The sequence below is a fragment of the Maylandia zebra genome, linkage group LG19, assembly GCF_041146795.1.
Source record: "Maylandia zebra isolate NMK-2024a linkage group LG19, Mzebra_GT3a, whole genome shotgun sequence".
NCBI lineage: Eukaryota > Metazoa > Chordata > Actinopteri > Cichliformes > Cichlidae > Maylandia > Maylandia zebra.
In genome coordinates, this window is record NC_135185.1 from 25,772,186 (window position 1) to 25,784,458 (window position 12,273).

Consider the following 12,273-nt stretch of genomic DNA (forward strand, 5'->3'; position numbering starts at 1 on the left):
CCTATTTGCTGGAGGAGGATACAAAGTAAATACTTTTAATTTTCTGCCCTTTAATCCAATTACGCTGCGCTGTCATCCCTCCATCCGTCCAGCTGGCATCGTTACATTTCCCTGTCTTCAAGTCTTTTTTCTGTAAGGTCCATCCTCTTGGTCACCCAAAACTATCAAGCTCATCATCCCCTGATCACAATCTACAAACTTTCCTGTTAACTTTCTTATCTGTCTTACTTTCTTTAAATACCTCCCTCCTCCCCCGTTCTGTGCTTCTTCGTAGCCTTCTTTTTTTTATCCTCTCTATGTGTATAAATGCAAAGCAGAGAGGCTAAATCTGGCGCATGCACCAAATCCCTTTAAATGAATCACTCCTGCTTTGTGAGTTTGCTGTTCGTACACCCATTGCTCCTAGCGCTCGAGTCCACCCCCTTCCCTTCCTTTTCGTTTTGCCTCCTCACTTCATTACGATTCACACTCCAGCTTTTAAGTGGAAATACCACCCACACACCCTTCAGTGAGACCCTGTCAATAGAACGTTCTCCATATGTTTCAAATAAATGAGCTATGCTAAATATAGAACTTTTTGAGGTTTATTTAAGCCTTTAGAATGAGGGCACAAAGAGATATGAAATAAAAAACAGGTTGGGTGTGGTATTTTCAGAGCATGAACACGGATTTTTATGAGGTTGTTTTTAGCTTGTAGCTGTGCTTTTTCAATTTTACACACACAACCACACACAACCTGTAAATCGTGTTAAATTTGGAAGATTTCAGCATTTGCCTAACTGCTATAAACTTATCTAAATGTGTTGTCAACATTCAGCAGGAACATAGCAACCTACATTTTTGTGTCTTTGGGCTCTTGGCTTTCTCCCAGCTCCGACATTACCTTCTGTTTCTGTTCTCAAAGGCCTGCATGTAGAAGGGATGGGCTGTTGCTGTAATCACACTGTGCTCTTCTAGAGAGGAGAGATGGCTACTGAGACAGAGAAACATTTGCCTCCATGTTTATGAGAAGCTCTTAGCACACTGTAAAAGCCTTTTTCCTTTCTTCTGCATTAGTGAAAAGTAAGTAAAACCTAGTGGCACACTTCCTCTTTTATCTGCACTATTTTTTGCTCCTGACCAGCTTTCGGCTGAAATGGAGAGATGCCTCCAAAGTGTTTGGATTTTTTAGTTTTTATAGGAAGATCAGCTAAGGTCTGACTGGCTCAGCTCATGTCTCCACTAATCCTCGGCTTTATTATTCATTTACTAATTTAAATGACGCGTCATTATTAATACAGGACTGCACTAATACACTTAATGATTTAAATGATCATGCATAGCACTCATATCATCATGTCAATTAAAATACCTAATGGGCCTTTCTTTATCATTCTGCATGTGTCATTTATAAAGTTAGATTCATCATTTACGCTATAGGCAAGTGACCTTTATTTGTTAAATTAATATGTTTTAAAAATATTCCAAAAGAGGACTTTTTTGTCAGTTGTTCATACAGAGGATCCAGTTTGGTATTTCCTAGTTTTCAATGTCAGAGAGAACATCTTAGTGTTCACGCTGCAATGTGCTCTTAGAGCAGCTTCTAATTTTGAAATGATTCATTATCTGCTGTAGAGCACCCACAGAAAGCAAGTGTGTACAAGGAGTGAGGGAGTGTGGGCAAAGTAACAAGGCAAATGGGTTTCTGTGCTTATGAAGGCAAAGGTCAGGGGAGCCGTCATGAGCTGTCCCCCATAGTGCCTAGCGTATATCAGGCCTAATCAGCACCGAGCAAAGCTTTTATTGCTGCTTCTGCTTCTGTCAGCCTGAGCACTCCTCACTCCATAACCAGTGCGATCAAGCAAGTAGCAGCTGCAGTGCAACACCAAACAAAATGTTCTTATCTTGCAGGCAAACAAATTTTGTTATAAGATTAATGTAAATTATGCGTGTTAGATATCCAAATAATTATGTTAACAGCAGGTTAAATGTTACATGTTTTTTCGGCTACTGATACTAACCTACCCACAGTGAATTATGAGATGCCTCTGAAGTTTGTCTCAGCTCTCCAGAGCTCTCTAATTATTCTCATCTCGAGCTGCAGTAAACACATGTCCTCAGCAACAAAGCCAGAAAGAGCCACACGGCGCTGCAGTACCTACCCAGCAGAAAACGGATGGACAGTAAACATTAGCTTCTAGTGGCAGGCTGTGAACATGATAGTGGAGCATTTAGAAGCCCCAAAGATGTTAGTGTTAGACATCGATGGGGGCGGAGTCAAGCCAAAAAGTAACTGAGTATTAGACTTATAAACTTGAGGGACCATAAATGGAGCTCCAAGTGTTGCATTTGCAGTTTAATTCATTATTTAAGTATTTATTTAGCTGAGTAGTATTCATCTCTGAAAATAATCTCTCATTTTTTCTCTCCTTTTTCTCCATGTCTTAGATGTCACCTTTAGCTAACGGACACATTGTGTTCCAATTTCCAAAAAACATCTCTGTGTTTGCTGATATTAAAAATCTGCACTCAAAAAAAGAAACGTTTATGCTTGCTCCTGTTCTGTAGCCTGGCTTTATTGAAGCCTGCAGCATGAACGCAGGAGGGGAAGGAAAAGGGACGTGTATGAATGTGCAGGCAGACCCGTGGGGTGACATTACTTTCTAATTTGCTGAGTATCTCCCTGACATCAGCTGGAAGGAGCATCAGGCTGCAGCACATGAAAAATGAACTTGCTTTATATTCATTATGTATTAAAATACTTATCAGATTTAATTACTCATTAATTGAAGGTGCCAGAATGATGTTCCAGAGCTTTATGGCCCGCTTTAACCCTAACATGAGCATTGCTTCTAATTTGTTGAAACTTCGTTTTTGTTCATACAAAGGGGCCATCCAGTTGGCACAGCAAAACATGTTAACCACTATTAGTAACCACTTTATCTTTAGTGCAAAATTTTCCAGGCTGACCCTCTTAGCAATGCATTAGCAATATAGCATTGATGTAATGCTCTAAGTATGTGAAAAGTAAAACTCCTCTCCTCTCACACTTTCTGTCCCACTTGAGTGCAATGTGTTTGATAGTGTGACTCATGACTATATGTATATATAAATATATGTATGTATGTATACATACACACACACACAAACACACACACACACACACACACATAAATATATATGAGGATAAAGAAAGACAACCCTTGTGCAGAGTGCCGCTGAACCATCGGGACTAAAGATAGTAGGGTGCAGGACTCGAAAAGTGTGAAGTAAAGTGAGTGTGAGTATGTGTGTTTATGTAGTACACATACATACAGTGTGCATGCAAGTGTATAGTAGTGATATGTTTGTATGTATCAGACTGCAGTCTATTTTTGGCTGTCGGTCCCAAAGGGTGAACATGAGGGAGCGGGTACTTTGCAGGCTGAAGGTCAAACACGATGCAGTAAAGAGAGAGTGAGTGCCCCCGGCCCGCTACTCCTGCTGTGGCCTGGATATTATTCTGGTACCCCTACTGGAGTGATTCTGCGGCCTGGTGTGCTTGTTTTGCTTTTGTGTGTAACAGGGAAGAAAGCGGAAAACAATTTAAGATGACAACAGAAAGCATAATTTGGCTAAACAGAGCTGGTGATGCATTCAAGTGTTTGAAAAGATGACAGTGTTTTCTTTTGCAGTGACAGGTTTTAGTCACTTTTAGACATTTTTAGACTTTAGTATCTACAGAAAGCTGAACACACACACATACCTTTTCTTAAATGCTAGTTTATGGTTGCTGCATTAGGTGTTGTTTTTTTGTGGCAACTTTGATGATTCTGAACCATTTATACTGGCACTTGAGTTGCACTACACACTCTGCAGTCTTGTCATGAACAACAGGTGTCACCACTCAGTAAACTTCCATTAATGAAGGAGTCCAACAAGGAAACAAAGTGATTAAGGAGGTTTTTTCAAAGAAAGTCTCATCTTTTCAAACTGTGTGTGTGTGTGTGTGTGTGTGTGTGTGTGTGTGTGTGTGTGTGTGTGTGTGTGTGTGTGTGTGTGTGTGTGTGTGTGTGTGTGTATACACTCATGCTTGTTTTCCTGTCTAATAGTAGACCATTTTATTGCATGTACAGCATTGTACATATAATACTGTCTTTTAATTTCTTTTTGTTTTAGGATGAGATATTTATTGAAACTAATGCAAACATAAATCCAAACACTGTATGTAAGGCAAAAACAGAGTTTTTACATTTCTATTAGAATCAGAGTCAGATATTTGATATGACCATCTTTATTCTACAGAACAGCCTGAACTCTCTTAGGCAAGCGCCTGTCATTTCTTTAAGTCATTTCTTTAAGTATTCTCCAGGCTTCCTGAAGGACATTCAAAGCTCTTCTTTAAATGTTTGCTGAATTTTGTTATGCTTTGTCAAGATGATCCCACGCTGCTTCAATAATCAGGTCTAAATTTGAATTTATCACTCAATAGGACCCGTTGCCACTGATTTTCAGTCCAGTTCTTGTGTATTTGGCATACCTCGTCCTTTTCTCCCCGTTTCTTTGCCATAAGAATGGCTTCTTCACACCCACCCTTCCACTGAGACCATTTCTCCATGAAGCTTCAGAGAACAACCAACACTAGCTGAATAAACTGAGGGAGCAGAGGGATCTATCAGGTTCTGTGTCAGGAAATGACTTTTAGATGCTGTTCATCTGCCGTAGATAGTTTTTATAGGGCTGTCATTAATTATTTTTTGCTCCATTTGTACATTTGTACATTTAAATAATGAAATTGAAACAAATTGTGTTTTTTTTATCACAGGCTGTTGAATAATACAATTAAAAATCGGCTCTTTACTAAGTTGTCTGTTGACATAGCACTGGTTTAGCCCTTGAGTTAGGGACTTGAAAATGGTCAGGGGCAAGGACTGGACTGAAAATGAATGAAAAAGTTTCAATTAATCAGTAATAAAACTTTTTAAACATTTAAAATTCAGGTGAGTATTTAGAAGAACGTGTCTACAAGTAGTTTGACGCTTTGCTTATGTTTATGCATATGCACTGCCCTAATGTCCACAGTGTAATATGGGCATATAAGTACAAGAAAAAAGAAAACAACAAGCTTAAAATTAGGCCGTATCTGTACTAAATCATTGTGCAAACTTCTGGCAGATTTCAACACTGCTCTGATCCTTAAAACAAAGTCTGCTGACCCGGTTTTAGTTTGAAAGCTTTGAGGTGTTGTTTTAAATCTGGATGAAAACATATTTGTGTGCATGTAAGCCCAGGACAAAAAAATCTTCAATCATCTGCTTTGTGGAATGACAAGGGATCCCTGTTCGCTTGTGCATAATGACAAATATGGAGCTAAATTAGAGCTTGAACACATGAATAGCATTAGGGGTTAAGAGGTTTGATTACAGTTGCATTAATTTGCCAGTAGATTTTCCCTTAGGCTCTTACATTGATGTGCTTGACTGATTAGAAAATATGAGCGAGAGAAAGTCTTCTGTAAGCCATCCTGTCTGTGAAGGGTTTACTGTGTCATCAGGAGATGTTGCTTTTACAAAAATTAAACAGAAAAAGAAATCTTTGGCTGTAAACCCTTTGTAATCACCAGCTCTATTGGAGATGAGAAAAGGTGATTAGTAATTATAATTTGATTACATATTTCCTAATCTAAGATTAACAGATTATCATTGCTAGTTTAGTGCCATAGCCATCAAATTTTTAATTTTACTGCTTTTATTTTAATATTTCACCTTCATGAATTTACTAAGACAATCACTTAAGCCCAAAATGCAAATGAGAACAAATATATCCACTAATTAAATTGCATTGTTATGATCCACTGTGAGCTTGTTAAACTGTTTTATGGGCTAACCTGTAAAGGCTGCACGCAGAAATATTTTGTATTTTCTAATTAGTTAATTATTTTTTTGGACTTTTTGACTTTAATTCTGTTTAGTTTAATTAGTTTCCAGAGCAGTGTTTCTGGTCTCAGTTTAGTTTTTATTGTGTGGAAATGTTTCGTTTAATTTTTCTTACTTTCAGCGATAGTTTTTTTTCTTTGTAATTATTATTTTATGGCAGGCTTGTGTCAGAGGCAAGATTTGTTTAAAAGCAGTACAGGTGTCACTTTAAAAACACAGAACATTTTAACTCACAGTCTTATAGACGACCAAAGTCTCAATAAACATGTTGATCAGTCTCTCATTAGGCAAATGTGAATAGAATTTTACCAGACTGACAAATATTAAAACTAAGATTATTACCTCTATATTTTTATTTTTAGTTTGTTTTCCAAGTTCACAAAATTGCTTCAGTTAGTTACATTTTTTTGTCAAAAGTTAGGGTTTTTTGTTGTTAATTTAATTTTTTTACAGCTAGTTTTAGGTTTTTTTTCTCTAGTTAACTATAATGACCTCTTCTGTAACACTGTAAAATGCACTCAAACCTCTATACAAAGAAACACAGTTCCCTAAGCCCTTCTCAGACGTGGTTTTATTAAGATCTGTTTGATATTTACATGGATCAGCTCCCTTTCTGAGTGAAATTAAATTTGCTGAACTGTTTTGTTAAACACTGGGGACTCATTTTCCCCTAATACCATTTAACAGGGTCAAATTGTTGTGAAATAATTTGAGTGTTGATTTGACAACAAAGGCGGTGACACCGTAATCAACTTTTTGATGAAGTCTTATGAAGGAGGCTTGAAAATGGTTGGTCTCAGTGGAGCCTTTATGATTAAGATGATACAGCTGTCTGCTGATGGTAATGGGTGTTTTAGCTCTACAAACCTAATTGTTGATAGTTGAGACGCTCTTGGGTGTACAAAACTCTTTGTGAGAACTGGATGACCATTGGATGACCAAGCTATGGAAATAAATATTATTACTGAAGTTATTGCAGTTGAGATTTTGTCACAAGATATGATACCTACAGACAAATGTTTTGTTCTTCACCAATGTGGTCAAAATGGTCATTGCTACAGGCGGTTGCTTTGTAGTGCTAGTTTCTTTCACTGACTCCTTGTTAATTCTGAACACTTCTTTCTTTTTGCCCTTTTCCTTCCTAAAGATATCAAAGTGTCACGTCTGAGGAGTATCTCCTGTTTTTGTTCTTCTTTCTGTGGTCAAGAAAAAAACAGAGGTGACCACTGGAGTGTTTTAACAGCCCAGTATAAATGGAGGGATGAGAAACAGTGAAGAACAAAGGTGCAAAATGTTGTTGTTAGTATGATTATGAGTAACTTGGATATAACTGACAGCTCTCCTCATTCTCTTGCCTGTATGCTATCTATCTTCCTGTCATAATGGTCATGGATTCATCTAACCAGTTTAGCATTCCTCTCTTTTTGTTTTTCCCCAACTTCCTATTATACAACTTTGTTCTTCACAACTGCAGCGTCTTTGAAATCTTCCAGGCTTTTACAGAAGCTTGTTTTTGGACACTCTTTGTGCCGATCCTGCGGTCCTTCCAGATGTCCTGTCTGTTTGGTTTCTTCTCTCTCTGTCAGGCTTGGCACATGTCTTCGTGCGGATCTATTTCTGCCTTTGGGCCTTTCTTTCTCCTTCACTTCCACTACTCCAGGCTTTTCTCTCACAAGTTTGGGGAGGTGGATTGTTTTGCCTAAGGGATCTGTGGGGTTGCTTTTCCTCACAAGATGGGGGCCGCAGATATTTTATGACTTTCGCTCTGTGTTACCATATGTCTGCTCCACCGACAGCATGTACTGTTTGATAAGATGTGATCTTTCATTCTTTGAAGATTGGTGGACTTTGGGAGAACCTTCTCTTTATTTCCTTCCTGATGGCGAAGGTTTTGGTTCTCTACTAGATGAGACAAAACAAAAAGCAAGGTTTGCCATTTTTAAAAAATAAATAATACTTAGTACTAAATAATAATTATATCATAATTATAAATAATAATTATTTTCTCAGGACTATCCAGTGGCCTTGTAGATAAAAGAGACTGGAGTCAAAGTTTTAGTCAATTCATAATTAAACTGAAAATAAGCTAAAAAAAAAAGAAAAAGATATGGCACTGGTGGTTGTTACAATTATTCAATATTGAGATTTATTCATGAAAATGAAAAATGTGTTTGTACTTATGCAATATCTATTTTCTTACAGTAGTTACATCAGTTAATACAGTAAGAATTTTTTTTAAAAGCTGTTGCAAATGTGTTCAGTCTCAATCCTCACCATCCCGTGATAATGGATATGGCAGTATGTATTGGGGGGGGGTAAGTGGTCCGATCTGTTCCAATTTTTAATTAAGTCACTAAACACCAATGCTTCAGAGGGAAAAGCACTTTTAAATTTAAAAAAAAAAATAAAGGAATCAGTTTCTGAGCATCAGGAGACCCTCTGTGTGCCAACCACATGCCTGATCGCATCATCAGAATTCCCTACACAGGTGAGTTGTTCAGCTCCTTCTTGTAGCTTCCTGGATTGCGGGTATGCAGTAGAGCTGGTGTTTGCAACATCCTGCAATTATGAAGTGCATCTGTGAAAAAAGTTTGTTTGTTGGCTTTGCTGTGATGTTGCGCCTGCTGTAAAAGGGTCGATAGAGAGGAGCAGCAACACTCCCGAGTAAAAAGATTCAAACTGACCTGATCACTGCATTATTCACAAGTTAAAACTTGTGGTCCAAGATGCTGTAGAACACATTACAAAGTCGTTTTCACATTTTTGCTAACTCTCAAAACTATAAAAGTTTCATGCTGGTCTTAGTAGGTCTTAGTAACTGTAACAGAGCCTCCTTATCTGTGTGGACACATTAACAGATGTGGTTAAGAGAGGGGATGCAGATGACATTCCCCAGGAAAGCAAAATAGTCCATCAAAGCAAACTGCAGCAGATATTAACTTATTATTTTTTAAATCATTTTAATGTTTTTGAAATTTAACATTATTTCATGTTAGAATTGAAGTAAATAACAGAGCTGGGCATGTTGCATGAAGTAGAAGGGAGATTTAATGCTGACCTGTTAAAACATTTGTATCATTACGTTTGATTAGAAAACATGAGGCTGCAAACACATTTAATTCATTAAAAGTTTTTACAATATTGTGTAATGTTACAATATTCTTGTTAACACCGTGGTTGTATGTTTAAGTTCTAAATATGATTAGTTGACGCTTTTAATTGGACAAAATAAGTAACTTTTTGTGCTCATTACTTGTGGAAATTCTTTAGCACTATCGTTTTATTCTTTTTTTCATTTAATCTTACTTGTTAGGTTTATATTTGAATTTGAGAGACAAGTGGTAAAATATCGTAATATCTCCAATGCCACATTAAAAATATCTTAGCACATAAATGTCATTCAGTTACCCTGCGATTTAATAAATCCCACAGCTAATCAAAGCCACTTACATAAATCTGTGATGTAATATTTCAAAAGCTCAAACATAAATATATCTACTTACATCCTTATATACCCTCATCATGGACTTGTTTTGCTGTTTTGTACACCGCCTCCCCCACACCTTCAAAAGAGCTTAGTGGAAATAATTTTTAGCTCTTTGATGTGCGATTATGACTGGTTTTATGTGTGGCTGCTTTGATGAAAATGATGGCTTTTCTTCCACACACGCATCTCGCCCCGCCCTCGCCTACTACACAAGGCTTGATTATGACACTCTAAGATTTACTGTGCTATGTAAGACATTGTGTTATTTGTTCTTAGTCATGCTCTTGCGATTCTATTTAAATCCAGATTATTTTGCGGTTCAATCAGTCTAAAAACAGAAATGTACTGTGGGTGATTTCAAGAATAGCAGTCTCAGTACAACAATAGAGTATGAGCGCCTTTTTAACTGATGCAGAGTATAAACGGACTCTTATGAACGAGGAACAAAAGTAATCATGCAGTCCGTGAAATTGAACAAGGCGATTGCTTTTAGGCAAGAATGTGTCAAATTAACGAGCCGAAACAAACCCATAAATAAATAAGAAGTTTAGTAAAGCTGATAGTGAGAAATAAATGAAAAGATGTTATAACATTATAATAATGGAAAGCATCCACTGTGTTGTATATCCAGGATGGTTACTTGTGCCTAGTTTTAAAGACTTTGTTTATATCCTCCATATTTTAGATTTTTTTACTTTTTCACTTGCTTGCATAACTTTTCATTGTCTTAATGTAACCACCAGCTCCCCTCTGAGTTTGCTTTTGAAGCATTATTGTTGGAGGAGAGTTGGAGCAAACGGCATTTAAAACGATTTCTGTATACAGAAAAGGATTATTGATGCTGTTGCTGATGTTTTGTCGTGGAGTATGTTTTTGTTGTGTTTCCTTTTGTTTTGGTCCCTTATTTAGCTTTGTTTGTTCATTTCTGTTCCCATCATTGTTCGTTCCCGCCCACGAGTGCTCTCTTTGCTATCATTGTCTACTTTTCACCGTCTCCATCATGCTGCCTATTGGCTGTACTGTGGCATTCTGATGTACGCTTTTGAGCATTTGTTGCTTTGATAATTATTTGGTTGTGTGAAATGGATCTTAAACTTAAGCATAAACACTTCCTACTTTATTTAAATTTAGTGTGCTCAGTCTACAATCTCATTGCACCAGTGCACCACTTGTGCCCATTTCAGCTGCCATTAGAATCCCATAGCTTTCAATTAGATCTGAAAGAATAGAACGCTCTTCCATCCTCTGGTGAACAGTCTTATGATTTCTTCCTTTCTCTTTGTTTGCTTGCCTTGGAAAATGATACCCATTTCTCAGAATACAATGTTTTCTTCAAAGCTTTGAAACTGCCTCGGGTCCCTCCCTGTTCTTTCTTCTTCTTCTTCTCCTTTGTTATGTTTCCTTTAGCAGCGTTGTTGCCTGCATATGGGTCAACGAGTCCGCCTAGCCCAATCCAAAGATTTGACCTGATTTCAAAGCAATCAGTGGAACCATCGGCACGTGTCACTCTGTGTTTCCTCCTCCTCTCGCTCTGTCTCTGTCCTCCCCACAGAGCTATACGGCAGCTCATCTCTCCAGCTCCTAAGCTGCTGGACGGGGTTAAAATGTTGAACAGCTGCTGGTGGCCCACCAGATGTGGGCTGTGGACCAAAAACATACTGTGCAGTCAGTTCTCATATTTGTTATGCAGTTTGCAAAAAGCTTTTTTTTAAATTTCATTTCTTAACAAATTTGCACATTATTAGAATTGAAATGCACCACACTAAAGAATGTATTTAATAAAACATGGTTAATAGATAACTATAAAAAGCTATTAAGTCGAACTATAAAACTAGGAATGACTGTGACCAGTTGACTAGACAAATAAATATTTGCTGCCCTTCCTTAGTCGGTTAAAATTATTATTTCTATTGTATTAATGTATAAAAGCAGGTAACTGTTGCGTCTAAGATGCTACAATACCACCATCCATAGCTACATGCCCAAAAGATGCTAAATGGGAAACAATTGAATGGGAAGTTGTTAACAAACAAGCTGATAATACTGATGACAGTCATGGTAACAATCATAGTTCTGCAGCACTCAATTCAGAAAATTGATATTTGTAGAGTGTCGGTGCAAAAATCTTGAGCAGTGATTTATTAAAATGTCTGCAAAAATACATGGAAATACAATATATAAGGAAAAAAATAGAATTTGAACAATTCTAACGAGCTTCAACACCAATCGAACTCCTTTATCTAAGCTTTCTTGTAATTTGTTTACGTAGTCTTCAGGAATAGTTCTCAGGGCTTCTTGAACAACATTCAGAGCTATTCTTTGGATGTTGGCTGCCGTTTGTAGTGTTCTCTGTCAAGATGATCCCGCACTGCTTCAATAATGTTGATGCTATTTATGACACTATGTTTGCACTGAAGCACCGCAGCAATTTCCTAATGTTGTAAACCTGCTCAACATTTGGCAATAAAACCCCTTTCTGATTCTGATTCTGATTCTGATGTCCGAGCTCTGGGAAGATCAATCCATTACTGACAGTGTTCCATCCATTGTGCGGTTTTCTATCCAGATATGCTTTTATTGTGGTGTGTTTGGGATCATTGTCAGGCTGTAAAATGAAGCCATTGCAAATAGGATTCTTCACATTTTTAAGGACACACTGTACACCATGCCAACACATGCCAAGTTTGGGGGTAATAGAGTAGGTCTTTGAGAATCAGCTTGTTAATGCAAAAATACTATTTTATGCTGGTAAAACTGTGTTATCTTAGCATTTTTCCATAGATTTACAGTTTAAAATGGTTATTTGCTAAGTCTGTTATGTGTAGACACAGCATTGGTTAGGTTAGGTGAGTTGAGGTTGCAGATGCACAGCAATTGTGGTCAATTATGAAG

General features: G+C 37.4%; 1 protein-coding gene across 2 annotated transcripts in view; it reads left to right on the forward strand.

Moving 5' to 3' along the window:
• rcan3 (regulator of calcineurin 3) overlaps positions 1-12,273 on the forward strand; it is a 50,244-nt gene that overhangs the window by 2,455 nt on the left and 35,516 nt on the right. The window lies entirely within an intron of this gene.